Below are 15,629 nucleotides of genomic sequence, written 5' to 3' on the forward strand. Positions count from 1 at the left end.
TATCGATGCAGCTCAGCTTGTCATGGTGGCGAGAACCCGTGCCGGCAAACTAGGCAGGGACATTCGAGTTTGAGATGGAGCGCATCCCACATGGGCGCGGACGCGGAGGAGTACATGGCTTCGAAGGCGGCGACTCACCTAGCCGGCGGTACTGCTGTGGCCCTCCAACAGTTGAGATAGCCGGGAGCAATGTAGTGTTGCTGCAAGGCATCACATTCAAGAATACTCGATCTTCTCACCTCGATCGTAAGTGTTCTCTTCCTGACATCTCCTATTCTCAAGCTAGCATTCCTTTGAACCGAGAAGAACGTCATGCATGCTTGTTTTTCTATTCACACGAGATAATTGATGTCTTGAACACATGTAACTGGATGAGGAGCAAGGGAGGGGGAGGGCTATATTATCTTGCGATAATACAACTTTGGTGCCATACTAGCTAGGATGGCTTCTTTGGTAGTTTGGATGTTCTTGTACCTCCTATATATGCGACGAACCAAACAATGGATTATTTATTTAGTGGTAGGTGCTTTGTCCATCAATAGCGAGATGTCCTATCAACTGCTGAGATCATACCATGTGACTCTGATCTTCAAAAACACTATTTCTATGTACATATGTATCACAGACCATGGCTGAAATATCCTTTCAAACGCTATAGATGACACATATCCCAGGTGGTTTATTAGTTGGATAGAATTCCAGACAAGACATGTCCTTTTCTCAAACCTCTAAAAAAATACTTTTGAGGTGAATATTGCCATAGAAGTAACCTGAGATAGGCCATGTTGCAAAGAAATATTATGAGACTGGTTGGAGGGCAAAATTTTAGTGGTAGCAGAGCGATTGGGGTTGTATATTCTCAAATTAAATTTGAGCATCCAACAATTACAATTTATAGTACTGGGTTCCAAATAAAGTAAAATTCCCGCCGCTCCTAGCCCGCCGGTGGCCACTCCGGCCCCGGCGTCCACGCATCTCTCCGGTGACCACCCCGATCCCGGTGACCACGCACCATCCATCTCTCCGCGCCCTTAGCTGCTAGCCTCATGGCTTTAGCCGATCTCAATTTCGATGTTGGACAGGATTTTGCGTCTGTGGTATGGAAGAAATGGGGAGTCCCAATCAATTTTGAAGCCGGTAAAGATCTCGAGGAGTTCCTCCTGGTTGCAGAATTTAAAAGATCACAGCTTCGATTGACAGAGGATTCTGTTAGTACCATACTTCTTGCTTTGTTTGGGGGCCGTGCTTCTCTCTTCAAGGTTCAACGATTACAAAACTGGTCCTTCAAATTTTCTGTCTCTTCTAAAGAAGTTGGGTTTTCAATCATCAAAGGAGGTAACATATCCACATCACTTCTTCATATCAATTTCCTTCTCTGGGGTAATGGCGGGCCTAACTCTTGCTGGGAGCTGGATCAATTTTTGAAAGAAAAAGAGGGCGAATGGACCCATGTTTTTCATAAGCATCCGAGGAAATCTTATCTACAAGCTCTTAGATCGCCTATGATCTTTTGGATCAATCCCAGGCTGCGAACAGATCATCCCCACTCCGTGTTCATAATTCGACGTCATCACCGGCACCCCCTCACCCATCTGGTTTGAATTCTATCAATGCTGCAGTTACTACTAGGAGGGAGGGATCTCCTCACATTCAAACCCAGGAGCAATTGGCGTTTTGTGTGCGATGTTTACTCACGGGCAGTCTCGGCCCAATTGCACTAATCGTATTAAATGCCATTCCTGCAAGCAATGGGGCCATATCAAAAAAGACTGTTTCGCCTTGGCCCAGCCCAATCCAAATAACTCTACTAGCCCATCGGCTCCCTTGGCGATTCATTTTCCTAGACAGGAGACCACAGTTCCCGCGATTGTGACTACTCGGGCTGTCAATCAACCGACCAACCGGAGTATCCCAGTTAATGCCATCCCGGACACTTCCCCGGAGTCCAGCCCTCATCGCCGGTCCTCCCAAATCTCCATCTCCCAAAAACTCCAAGCCGTCGTCGTTCTCCCATCCACCACACAATTCAATCCCATTCCGACTGCTCCAGAGTTGGCCGCAATGGCCACATTCCCTTTTGACCTGACACCTTTTATCCCACCAAACCACCAAAGTATCCAGGTTGAAGGTCGGCCCACACGGATTAGGATCCTCTCCGGAGCGGCTCAACCCACTTATGAAGAATGGTTGATTGCCACGATTGTGCCGATGCCCAACCTGCCAGTCGCTTTCAACACCATCAGAGAGGTACTTACAGATTTTCTCACAGATAGCAGATTGGGGTTTTCTGAGATTGAACCTTGCCCGTTCGGCCAAGCATATATCAAGATGAACAGTGTATTTGATAGGGATGTGCTTGTTTCCAATAGCCCACATCAATTCACTGATGTTCACATCATTTTCCAAAAGCATAACCAGGGCCTGAACTGGAGGAACCTAGTTCTGAATAGAGATGTTTGGATTCTGCTTTGTGGGTATCCTTTTGACAGAAGGAATATACAAGAGATTAGTACTGCTATGAATAAATTTGGTAAACTGCTCATGTGGGACAGGGTCAGAAGCACTAGAGCTAATCTTATGGTCCATGTCAGGATGGAGGAACTTTCAGACATCCCTAACAGTATTGTCTTTGGGGAAGGGGACAGATTTCAATCAGGTTCTCTCACTATACCTATGGTAATCCTGCAACATCAGATCCTTGGGGCTGTTCCACCTGATGAAGACCCCATCCCTCCTCATGGAAACCCACATCCCATCCCTCCCCAAGATGTGTTTCATCCTAATCAATACAATCACTTTCTTTGGCCCTTACAACAACATGAGCATGATGACATTCATATCCCTGAGGCCAATATCAATCTCTAGTTTGCTCTGAATAGTGTGGTTAATAACCTTGACATGATGGTAGTGGAGGATGCAGAGGCAGAAGAAGCTGCGGCTGATCTACCTGGGTGGGGCCACTAGGCCATGCCACAAAACCTCATTGATCAGGAAGTGCACCAGGGAGAATTTCTGGCCCTCAATGATATTATGGAACCATTTGATGCTGAGAACTTGGTTGAGGGAGAGAATGCAAACAGTAGTATTACCCTATCTGATGGTCCATCTGCAAACTCTGCTGGAACTGATGCCTCTGCCAATGGACCTATGGCGCCAATGCCTGTGTTACCAGATTTAAATGTGGTTGTTGGGCCTCCTAGGCCAGGCCCAATTCCACCTCCTATTGGGCCTGTTCCTGCCAACCAGGTTGCCAATAACCCTCCACCAGTACAAGACATGGTTCTGCTCCCACCTGCTATTCAAAACTTGCCTATTTTGGACCTAAGTATTGAGATCATCATGGACAAGCATGAAGTGCTTCAAGATACCAGAGAATTGGATCCCATGCGCCTAGAATTACAGTCACTTAGCAGAGTATCCAACCTACCTGTTGCAGAACCTCATACCGATGTCAATACTGTCAACACTGCTCTATCTGAACCTCATCTATTGGCTGAACCAGACAATCAGGTTAATCAAATGCAGATCATGCAAGTGGAGGAGGTTACCAATGAGAATGACGGGAGATCCTCTGACCTAACTGCTCCACCAGGTTTCCCAATACCAGCTTTTCTTCATCAGGCCCATACTTTATGCCCCAGTCACAAACAGCCCCATGATCTAACTTTAAGTGCAGATGCAACCTCCAAGCAATTGCCTGTAGAAGAGCTTCTGGGCAAGGAAGGGGCTAAAATCTGGGAGTCCCATTTTGCTCCTGCTTTGGACAGTAAAGAGATTATCCAGGTACCAAGTGACTGGGTAAATTTTCTTGCAGTTAATTTCTTGTCAACAGATAAGTTTACATGGGCCAAGAGGTTATTCACTCTAATGTTTGGGATATTATCAGTCAGAGCTCAACTTGTCCTCATACCCTACCTTTCTCTATACCTATCAAATGTCCCACTCATGATTGTCTTCTCTGCTCTGCTACTTCCACCCAGCAGGGCTCGAAAGATAACATCATGGGATCTCCAACAGGGGGCACTGACAAAGAGGGTACTTCTGCCTCATCATCCTCAGCTCCACAAAATCTCAAAAAAAGAAAGGGCAAGATTCCTCTGGTGGAAACATAAGTAAGAAGAAGTTGTAGACTACAGAAACTTGCTAAGGGATATAAACAATCAGTTTGTGTTGACAAAGATTGTATGGCCTTTTCGGTTAAACCACCTACTCTGAATGTCAAAGTAGTTAAGAGTCTGAATACTTCTTTTTGCAAGGTGAGTGAGAAGGACTCCACTGAAGAGAACCTATCTAAAAGGAATAAGAAGAGCAAAGGCACCAGTTCCACCTCGGAAGGAAACAAGGCCCCCAAGGAGCAGGCCAAGAAATGGCATTAGATCTGTCATTTAGTTCTCTTGCTAGTGAAACTCCTGTCCTATTAAAGTACTGTAATGTCTCAGCAATGGTAGTTCCTTTTGGGTATGGCAGATTGGCTGCACTTTTGGTTTATTGTAAGTCCTGCAATGCTGTCAAGTTATTGGACTGGGCTTTACTATATCTGGACAAATTCCTCATGCTACTTATCTTCTCTACCATGAGATCTGATGACTATTCCATTCTATCCTGTCCTACCCAGCGGTTGTGGTATAGCTCAGTTTTCATATGTTGTCATGAATAGAGATTGGAATATTCTTAATTGGACTATTAGAGGTATCAATGATAATAAAAAATGGACAACTTTAGCTAATAAGATTGAAGAAACTCAATGTTCTGTCCTTTGTATTCAAGAGACTAAAAGAGAAAGTTTTGACAGTGCATATTTAAGAAACTTTTGCCCAAAGAGAATCAGTAAGTTTGAATATCTCCCCTCCATTGGTGCATCAGGTGGAAATTTAGTGGCATGGAATGATCAAGTTTTTGAGGGTCAGCTTATTCACAGGAACAATTATGCCATTACTTTACAGTTCACATCCAGACACAACAATGAACAATGGGTTCTCACCAATGTGTATGGACCATGCGACCATCAAGAAAGGCAACATTTCATTGACTAGTTAAAGCAGTTTCCAATGGAAGATGATGTTAACTGGCTTCTCCTGGGAGACTTTAACTATATCAGATACCCTCAAAACAGAAGTAGAGCAGGAGGAAACTTGGATGATATGTTAAGCTTTAATAAAGCGATTAGCCAACAAGCACTGATTGAGGTCCCACTGAAAGGGAGAAACTATACTTGGAGCAATATGCAAGATGCACCACTACTTGAGAAATTGGATTGGTGTTTCACATCAGAAGCATGGACCCTCAAATACCCAGCTACATTCTCATACCCTTTGGCCAAGACAACATCTGATCATGTGCCCATCAATATTAAAATTGGCTCCTCCATTCCAAGATAAAAAATCTTTAGATTTGAAAATTTCTGGCTACAACATCCACAATTTAAAGAGGCTGTCAATACTATTTGGTCCCAACCAGTGGATGAAAGTGATAGTGCTAAGATTATTGTTGCTAAATTCAAGAGGCTCAGAAAAGGCTTAAAGAATTGGTCCAAGCACCTATCAAATCTTAAGAAACTTATAGCAGATACAAACTTTCTGATCCTCTGTTATGATGTTTTTGAAGAGTATAGAACTCTGTCAATTGAGGAGGCTAATGGCAGGGAGATACTTAAGAAGCACTTGACTATGCTATTGGAACATCAAAGAATTTATTGGAAACAAAGAGCTATAATAAGACAGATTTAGATGGGTGAAGCTAATACTAAATATTTTCAAGCCAAAGCAACAATCAAGTTCAGAAATAACAGTATTGCCATGCTCAAAGATGAAACAAGACATGAACACTATGATCATCAAGCTAAGGCAGCTATCCTATAAAGAGCCTTTAAAGATAGATTGGGCACCTGTCAACCCTCTGAAAACCCATTGCAATTGGATTCTCTCCTACACCCACTTGATGATCTTTCAGACTTGGAGGTACCTTTCACCAAGGAAGAAATTGACAAAGTCATTAGTCAAATGCCATCTGATAAATCTCCTGGTCCTGATGGATTTAATGCAGCATTCCTCAAACACTGCTCGGATATTCTGGCCCCTGACTTCTATCAGCTTATCAATGATTTCCATTCTGGGACTATCAATATTCAGTGCATCAATTATTATTTCATTACATTGATCCCCAAAATAGATGCTACTACATGGCCAGCTGAGTTCAGGCCTATCTCTCTTCTCAATTGCACCCTTAAAATTATCACCAAGCTTCTGGCTAACAGACTCCAAAAAGTGATCCTTAGGATGGTGCACACCAATCAATATGGATTCCTAAACAACAGATGCATCCAGGACTGCCTTGCTTGGTCACATGAATACATCCATCAGTGTTTCCAAAGTATGAAAGAACTAGTGCTACTGAAATTGGATTTTGAGAAGGCTTTTGACATGTTGAACCATGAGACCATCTTTCAAATTATGCAAGCCAAGGGGTTTGGACCTAGATGGATACAATGGATCAAGATGATATATGGGAATGGATTTTCTCCTGTCTTATTGAATGGGGTACCAGGCAAACAATTCCTTTGCAAGAAAGGTGTCAGACAAGGGGATCCACTTTCTCCTCTTATTTTTGTGATTGTAGCTGATTTGTTACAAACCATGATGAATGAGGCCATGCTTAACAACTTGATCCAGTCACCACTGACCCACCAGTCATGTCTAGATTTCCCTATCATTCAGTATGCTGATGATACCATTCTTGTGGCTCATGCAGATAGTCAACAACTTGAACACATTAAGAATCTGTTGCTTCATTATGCCTCTTTCACTGGACTCAAGGTCAGCTACTCCAAATCAACACTCATTGCAATCAACACCCCCTTGGACAAGATGCATGAGCTATCTCAGCTCTTAGGATGCAGCATTGGTACACTGCCACACAAATATCTGGGTCTGCCTCTTTGTCTCAACAAACCTAAAGTTGAGGACTATTTTCCCCTATTGAAGAGAATTGAGAATCGATTGCTTAGCTGTTCCACCCTCCTATCCACTGGAGACAAACTTACACTCATTACGTCCGTCTTCACAAGCATGCCCATTTTCTTCATGTGCACTCTCTGGATTCCAAAGACAGGGATCAAGCAAGTCAACACTTATCTCATGAATTGCTTCTGGCGTAAGTATGGTACAGAAGAGAGGGGCATGGTTCTGATCTCCTGGGAACAAGTCTGCAAACCTAAAACTCAAGGGGGTTTGGGAGTCCTAGATGTTCAACTTCACAATCAAGTGCTGCTCATGAAATACCTGCACAAATTCTTCAACAAGGATAATACTCCATGGGTCAAAATCATCTGGGAAACATATTATCAGGACTCCCTTCCTGGGGACAGAATGGTGGGCTCCTTCTGGTGGAAGAACATCTTGAAAACTCTGCACTCATTCAAACAGCATGCTATCTGTAAACCTGGTCATGGATACACTACTCTATTCTGGTATGATAAATGGCTTGGCCAACCTTTACAGCTAGAATTTCCTGAGCTGTTCTCTTTTGTGATCAACACAAAGCTGACCCTGAAAGAGGTGTTTGATCAGCAAGATCTCAGCCACTTCTTCCATTGGCCATTATCACTCCAAGCTTTCAACCAATTCAACCACATTCAGACCCACATGCAAAGCTTCACACAATCGGTGGAACAAGATAAATGGTGTTACCCCTGGCCCAGCCAACAATACTCCTCGATGAAGATGTACAAACGCATCTGTGATAAGAATGAGGCTCATCACATTTTCAAGCAGATTTGGAAAACTTCTTGTCGGCTCAGACACAAAATCTTCTTCTGGCTCCTACTCCATGACAGAGTTAGCACAAGGAATCTGCTTAAGCGCAGGAATATGTTTCTTCCAGATTATTCTTGTGCTATGTGTGCTGATGGTACTGAGGAAACTCTCATTCACCTCTTTTGGAACTATCCTTTCTCTTTGAGCTGTTGGCACAACTTATTGCCTACTCGGAATAGAGGGATTTCTGCTTATGATGAAGTTTAGTTGACCATGCTTAGACTGCCCAAAGATTTTGCACTGGATATTGTTATTATGGGTAACTGGAGTACCTGGATGGTGAGGAATGATAAGGTTTTTAGGCACGCACCTCCACACATCAACACATGGAAGTTCTACCTCAAAGAAAGCCTACAGATGGTTTGCCTACGCTCTAAGGCTAAACAAGCAGAACTAATTAGCAGTTGGATTGATCGGTTCTTATAGATTTCTATCATGTTTCCGAGAGAGGGCATTGGATGATATATTTTTTGTAATTTTTGCTGTATAAATTTTATTATTAATGAAAATACCGTAGAACAATTGTTCTATGGTTCAGTTTTAAAAAAATACAATTTATAGTTCGGCAAAGAGAAGGTATATACGGGCATGATTTCTAATTGTGTGTACATGAATTCGCAAAAGATAGTCTCAAAACATTCAAATATTGTATACGTTGAATGGGCCACACACTTGATTTTGAATTGTGTGTAAGAAAATGGCACTTTTATAGGTTTCCATTTCCGTCGTCATCTCATCTATGACCTCTTGATCTTGTTCTTTGTATACCATGCAAGGTAAATGTCATACGACATTTTTCTCTGATTATCCTTTCCTTCCCTTTATTCCATTTTTTTGCAAACAGGTAAACCGTGTATAAGAGAAAGTTGTTGCATCCCAATCACCCTAAAAAAGATGGTTGTATATCAATGATTTCTTTCCTGCATTGTTTTTGCTAGCGGTTACTGTAAGAGAAAGGTGTTGAAATGACAGGTGAAGCATGGAGAGAACACACTTAATCGGTGATTATATACAAGAGGGGTGAAATGCATCATTCAAGACAGTGGCCGACAAGCGCAACCCATAAATGATCCATTTCTCCAGGCTATTCCCCGTAGTCAGGTTTGATCCGTTAATTTAGACGATTTGCTTCTTTTCTTAAGAGTCATCTAGAGGTATATATTAGTCTTAAGCAACAAACTAAAGCTAGGGGTGCTCTTGGTGCATCTCTGGCCCTGGTCGTTGGTTGCCCACAAACACATTTAAGATCAATTGAATGAGACATTTTTGCACACGAAAAGTTTTGATACATAATGATTGTGGTCAACACAGCTTGTCAGTATTAACTTCGTTTTCCACCATGAACTCCTCATACATCTACTTGACACATGGAGGCAGAGGCTCCATTGAGACGTGGTCAAAGATGGATGGATACAATTATGAGATTGGCCATTTTCTCAATTACTAAGTTCAAGCCATGTGGTTCTAGTCTTCATGAAACTGAATATGGATGATGGTACTTAAAAGCATGACTAAGGAGCAAATTATGTGGATGATAGGCTCTCGATACTTATTCATAATTGTGACGCCCGGATAATTAGGCTACAGTAATCTCACGTTAATGATGCCACGTCACCATGGTTACTGTTGTTAATCTTGCGGTGAATCAAGTCCCTTTCGAATTCAAATTTAAAATAAAGTTAAACGATAAAAGTTTTCAAACATAAAAACTAAAATGTGCTAAATGTGACAAATAAATCCTAAGTAATAATGGTGGAGAAACCTACATTTTTAAAAGTAATTAAATTCCCTACAATAAATAAAATAGTGACTGAAACAATAACTTACATGCTTTTTAATTAATAAAAAATATGAGGTACATTATTTTTGTCCCAAACTTTTTATGACAACAGTTGAATTTGCAACTCTAATTGAGGAGTGGGTTTTACTTTTTGTAAAAATATAAACTATTAAATAAATAATAAATAAAAGAAAAGAAAAATGAACAAACAAAAAAAACACCCCCCTCGCTAGGCCAAGTGGCCCAACTGGCCTCAGCCGCCCAAACGGGCCGACACACCCCCACCACTTAACCTCGACACCTGTAACCCTAACCCCCGATCCACCCCACTCGCAGCCACTCACCCCCACATCGTTCTCCCCTCCCCCCGATCCAGAACTGGATTGAGGTGCTTGACGTCGCCGCCGCTCGGAGGCGCCCGAACCCCGCGCCCCGTTGCGCCTCCGTCCCCCCCCCCCCCCCGCGACTGTCGCGCCAGAGCCCTTCTCCCCCCGCCGGCGCCTCACCATCCCGGCCGCGTCTGGCTACTCCCTGTAGCCTCGGCGAGCGCGCTCGTGCGCGTGGACTGCCGCCTCTGCCCCGCAGCTTCTCCCGGCGTCCTCGCCCATGACTTGGCCGGAATCGCACCACCACGAGCCCGCTGCCATCCCTACGGCTCCCTGTGAGCACCCTGTCCCCTGGGACCTCTCCCCTTGCTTCCCCTCTTCCTGACACCGCTGTCATTGCCCCACATAGCCCGAACGCCGGCCGTTAGCCGCGGTCACCGCGCGCGCTGTGCTGCTCTCCCCTGCGCGCCCGCCGCTGCAGCTCCCGCCTCCGTCTGCCGCGCCACCCCGCGACCATACCGGCGTACGCGCTCGCCGCTGCTTCCCTTCCCTGCGGCTGCTGCAGCTCGCTGCGGTGGCTGCCGGAGCCCCACTGCGCCCCGCCTCGCGGCTGGCCTGGGCGAGTGCCCTATCGGGCGGGCTGGCGCCCGCTAACCGCCCCGTTGCCCCCTGTGTCACTGACCGATGGGGCCCACGCCCTTAGGATGTTAAAAAATAAAAATATAAATATAATAAAAATAAATAAATAAATAATTAGTGAATTAATTAAGTTAATTAACTCTGTTTAGTGAACTAATTAATTAGTTAGTTTATTTAAACAGTAATTAGATTAGTTAAACCCTAATTAGATTAATCAGTCTATGACAGCTCGGATCCACGCGTCAGTTTGACCCAGTTAACGTTTTGCTGACGTCATGCTAACGTCAGCAAGCACTATTCTGGATAATGTTCATTTAACATAATTAAATAAATCCTAAAAATGAATTTTTAAAATTAATATAAAATAAACTGTAGCTCGGATGGAAAAACTTTGTACATGAAAGTTGCTCAGAACGACGAGACGAATCCGAATACGCAGCCCGTTCGTCCACCACACATCCCTAGCATACCGAACACGCAACTTTCCCCTTCCGGTTCATCTGTCCGAAAACGCGAAACACCGGGGATACTTTCCCGGTTGTTTTCCCCCTTCGTCGGTATCACCTCCTACTGCATTAGGGCACACCCAGCACCATTACTTGTCATGTCATGCATCGATATGCATCTGTTTGCATTGTATTCATTGTTTCTTCCCCCTCTTCTCTCCGGTAGACTACGAACTGACGCCGCTGCTGGTGCCCCGATCGACTACGTTGTTGACGACCCCAACTTGCCAGAGCAATCAGGCAAGCCCCCCCCCCTTGATCACCAGATATCGCCTATTCTTCTCTCTACTGCTTGCATTAGAGTAGTGTAGCATGTTACTACTTTCCGTTAATCCTATTCTATTGCATAGCCTGTCATTGTTGCTACAGTTGTTGATACCTTGCCTGCATTTCTAAATGCTTAGTATAGGATGCTAGTTTATCATCAGTGGCCCTACATTCTTGTCCGTCTTCCATGCTATACTATTGGGCTGTGATCACTCGGGAGGTGATCACGGGTATATGCTATACATATTACACATGATACATGTGGTGACTAAAGTCGGGTCGGCTCGTACAATACCCACAAGTGATTCCGATGTGGGGGCTGAAGGGGCAGGTGGTTCCATCCAGGTAGTGGAGGGCCTGAGTTCCCGACGGCCCCCGACTGTTACTTTGTGGCGGAGCGACAGGGCAGGTTGAGACCACCTAGGAGAGAGGTGGGCCTGGCCCTGGTCAACGGCCGTGGTTACTTCAAAATAACACGCTTAACGAGATCTTGGTATTTGATCTGAGTCTGGCCACTGGCCTATACGCACTAACCAACTACACGGGAACATTTGTGGGCACTCGACGTCGTGGTATCAGCCGAAGCCTTCGTGACGTCTGCGACTGAGCGGCGCGTGCCAGATTGGACTAGAATGCCTGCTCTTGTATTAGGGAGGCTAGGTTTGTTTCCGGCCACCCACGCAACGTGCAGGTGTGCAATGGGCGATGGGCCCAGACCCCTGCGCCATAGGATTTAGACCGGCGTGCTGACCTCTCTATTGTGCCTAGGCGGGGTTGCGACATGTTGATCTTTCGAGGCGGGGCATGACCCAGCAAAGTGTGTCCGGCCAAAGGGGATCGAGCGTGTTGGGAAATGTGGTGCACCCGTGCAGCGAAGTTTATCTATTCGAATAGCCGTGTCCCTCGGTAAAAGGACGACCCGGAGTTGTACCTTGACCTTATGACAACTAGAACCGGATACTTAATAAAACACACCCTTCCAAGTGCCAGATAAAACCGGTGATCGCTCTCTCACAGGGCGACGAGGGGAGGATCACCGGGTAGGGTTATGCTATGCGATGTTACTTGGTGAACTTACCATCTACTCTCTTCTACATGCTGCAAGATGTAGGCGACCAGAAGCGTAGTCTTCGACGGGACTAGCTATCCCCCTCTTATTCCGGCATTCTGCAGTTCAGTCCACATATACTACCCCTTTCATTGATACCAATGCATATGTAGTGTAGCTCCTTGCTTGCGAGTACTTTGGATGAGTACTCACGGTTGCTTTGCTCCCCCCTTTTCCCCCTTTCTATTTTTTGATTGTTGCGACCAGACGTTGGAGTCCAAGAGTCAGATGACACTATCGATGACGACTGCTACTACTCGGGAGGTGCCTACTACTACGTGCAGGCCGCTGACGACAACCAGAAGTAGTTTAGGAGGATCCCAGGCAGGAGGCCTCCGCCTCTTTCAATCTGTATCCCAGTTTGTGCTAGCCTTCTTAAGGAAAACTTGTTTAACTTATGTCTGTACTCAGATATTTTTGCTTCCGCTGACTCTTGTGTCTTCGAGCATTTGTATTCGAGCCTTCAAGGCCCCTGGCTTGTGATATAAAGCTCGTATTGTTTTAATTTGTGTCTAGAGTTGTGTTGTGATATCTTCTCGTGAGTCCTTGATACGTCTCCATCGTATCTACTTTTCCAAACACTTTTGCCCTTGTTTTGGACTCTAACTTGCATGATTTGAATGGAACTAACCCAAACTGACGCTGTTTTCAGCAGAATTGCTATGGTGTTATTAATGTGCAGAAACAAAATTCCTCGGAATGACCTGAAACTTCACAGAACATCTATTCGGAAATAATCCTTGCAAAAGATGAAGACCAGGGGGCCCACCACCTGTCCACGAGGATGCGGGGCGCGCCCCCCTGCCTCGTGCCCCTAGAGCTCCTCTGACCTCAACTCCAACTCTAAATATTTGCTTTCGGGGAGAAAAAAATTAGAGAGAAGAATCCGTCGCGTTTTATGATACGGAGCCGCCGCCAAGCCCTAAAACATCTCGGGATGGCTGATCTGGAGTCCGTTCGGGGCTCCGGAAAGGGGAATCTGTCGCCATCGTCATCATCAACCATCCTCCATCACCAATTTCATGATGCTCACCGCCGTGCGTGAGTAATTCCATCATAGGCTTGCTGGATGGTGATGGGTTGGTTGAGATTTATCATGTAATCGAGTTAGTTTGTTAGGGTTTGATCCCTAGTATCCACTATGTTCTGAGATTGATGTTGCTATGACGTTGCTATGCTTAATGCTTGTCACTAGGGCCCGAGTGCCATGATTTCAGATCTGAACCTATTATGTTTTCATCAATATATGAGAGCTCTTGATCCTATCTTGCAAGTCTATAGTCACCTATTATGTGTTATGATCCGTTAACCCCGAAGTGGCAATAATCGGGATACTTACCTGTGATTACCACAGTTTGAGGAGTTCATGTATTCACTATGTGCTAATGCTTTGTTTCGGTACTCTATTAAAAGGAGGCCTTAATATCCCTTAGTTTCCATTAGGACCCCGCTGCCACGGGAGGGTAGGACAAAAGATGTCATGCAAGTTCTTTTACATAAGCACGTATGACTATATTCGGAATACATGCCTACATTACATTGATGTTTTGGAGCTAGTTCTGTGTCACCCTATGTTATGAATGTTACATGATGAACCGCATCCGGCATAATTCTCCATCACCGATCCATTGCCTACGAGCTTTCCATATATTGTTCTTCGCTTATTTACTTTTCCGTTGCTATTGCTACCATCATTACAAAATACCAAAAACATTACTTTTGCCACTATTACCTTTTGCTACCGTTACCGCTACTATCATATTACTTTGCTGCAGATATTAACTTTCCAGGTGTGGTTGAATTGACAACTCGGCTGCTAATACTTGAGAATATTCTTTGGCTCCCCTTGTGTCGAATTAATAAATTTGGGTTGAATACTCTACCCTCGAAAACTGCTGCGATCCCCTATACTTGTGGGTTATCAAGACTATTTTCTGGCGCCATTGCTGGGGAGCATAGCTCTATTCTCTAAGTCACTTGGGATTTATATCTGCTTATCATTGTGAAGAACTTGAGAGATCCAAAAACCAAGATTTATCCCTCAACTACGAGGGGAGGTAAGGAACTGCCATCTAGCTCTGCACTTGATTCACCTTCTATTTTGAGTAAGCTTGCGACACCTAAACCTGCTTTTGCTATTCGTTCTGATATGTCGCATGTTATTGATGATGCCACTTCTGCTATGCAAGATACTTATGATGAAACTACTTCTATGCTTGATACTACTGTGCCACTTGGTGAATTTCTTGATGAACAACTTGCTAGGGTTAGAGAGAATGAAAATATTGAATCTGATAATATTGATGAAAGTGATGATGAAGACTCACCTGTTATTCCTGAGGGTTATGTTTTTGAAAAAGAAGCTACTCTAGCTATTTTAGCTTGCAAAGATATATACGAACTTAAGAGGTTATTAGCTAAATGGAATAAGCGATCTCTAAATGCTAGGATGAAGCCTGACCCTGCTTTTACTACTTCACCTATCTGTGTTACTGATAAGGATTATGAATTCTTTGTTGATCCTGATATAATTACTTTGGTTGAATCTGATCCTTTTCATGGCTATGGATCTGAAACTGTTGTGGCACATCTTACTAAATTAAACGATATAGCTACCCGGTTCACTAATGATGAGAGAACTCGTTACTTTTATATCCTTAAAATATTTCCGTTCTCATTAAAGGGTGATGCTAACATATGGTTTAATTCTCTTGATCCTGGTTTTGTGCGTAGTCCCCAGGATATGATTTATTACTTCTCTGCTAAATATTTCCCTGCTCATAAGAAACAAGTTGTTTTAAGGGATATATATAATTTTGTGCAAATTGAAGAAGAGAGTCTCCCACAAGCTTGGGGGAGGCTTCTCCAATTACTTAATGCTTTGCCTGATCATCCTCTTAACAAAAATGAAATACTTGATATCTTTTATAATGGACTAACCGATGCCTCCAGAGATTACCTGGATAGTTGTGCTGGTTCTATTTTCAGGGAAAGAACACCAGATGAAGCTGAAATTATATTGAATGATATGTTGACAAATGAAAATAATTGGACACTTCCTGAGCCTATTCCTAAACCAACTCCGAAGAAGAGAGGTGTTCTATTTCTCAGTCCTGAAGATATGCAAGAGGCAAAGAAATCTATGAAAGAAAAAGGTATTAAAGCTGAAGATGTTAAGAATTTACCTCCTAT

The 15,629-nt window shown here is 43.9% G+C and overlaps 1 pseudogene; it reads left to right on the forward strand.

Annotated features, from left to right (window-relative positions):
* Positions 1-1,046: 1,046 nt before the first annotated feature.
* LOC147960751 (uncharacterized) lies at positions 1,047-2,865 on the forward strand (annotated as a pseudogene).
* The last annotated feature ends 12,764 nt before the right edge of the window (positions 2,866-15,629 follow it).

Source organism: Triticum urartu, chromosome 7A (assembly GCF_056163025.1).
Source record: "Triticum urartu cultivar PI428250 chromosome 7A, HENAU_Tu73, whole genome shotgun sequence".
NCBI lineage: Eukaryota > Viridiplantae > Streptophyta > Magnoliopsida > Poales > Poaceae > Triticum > Triticum urartu.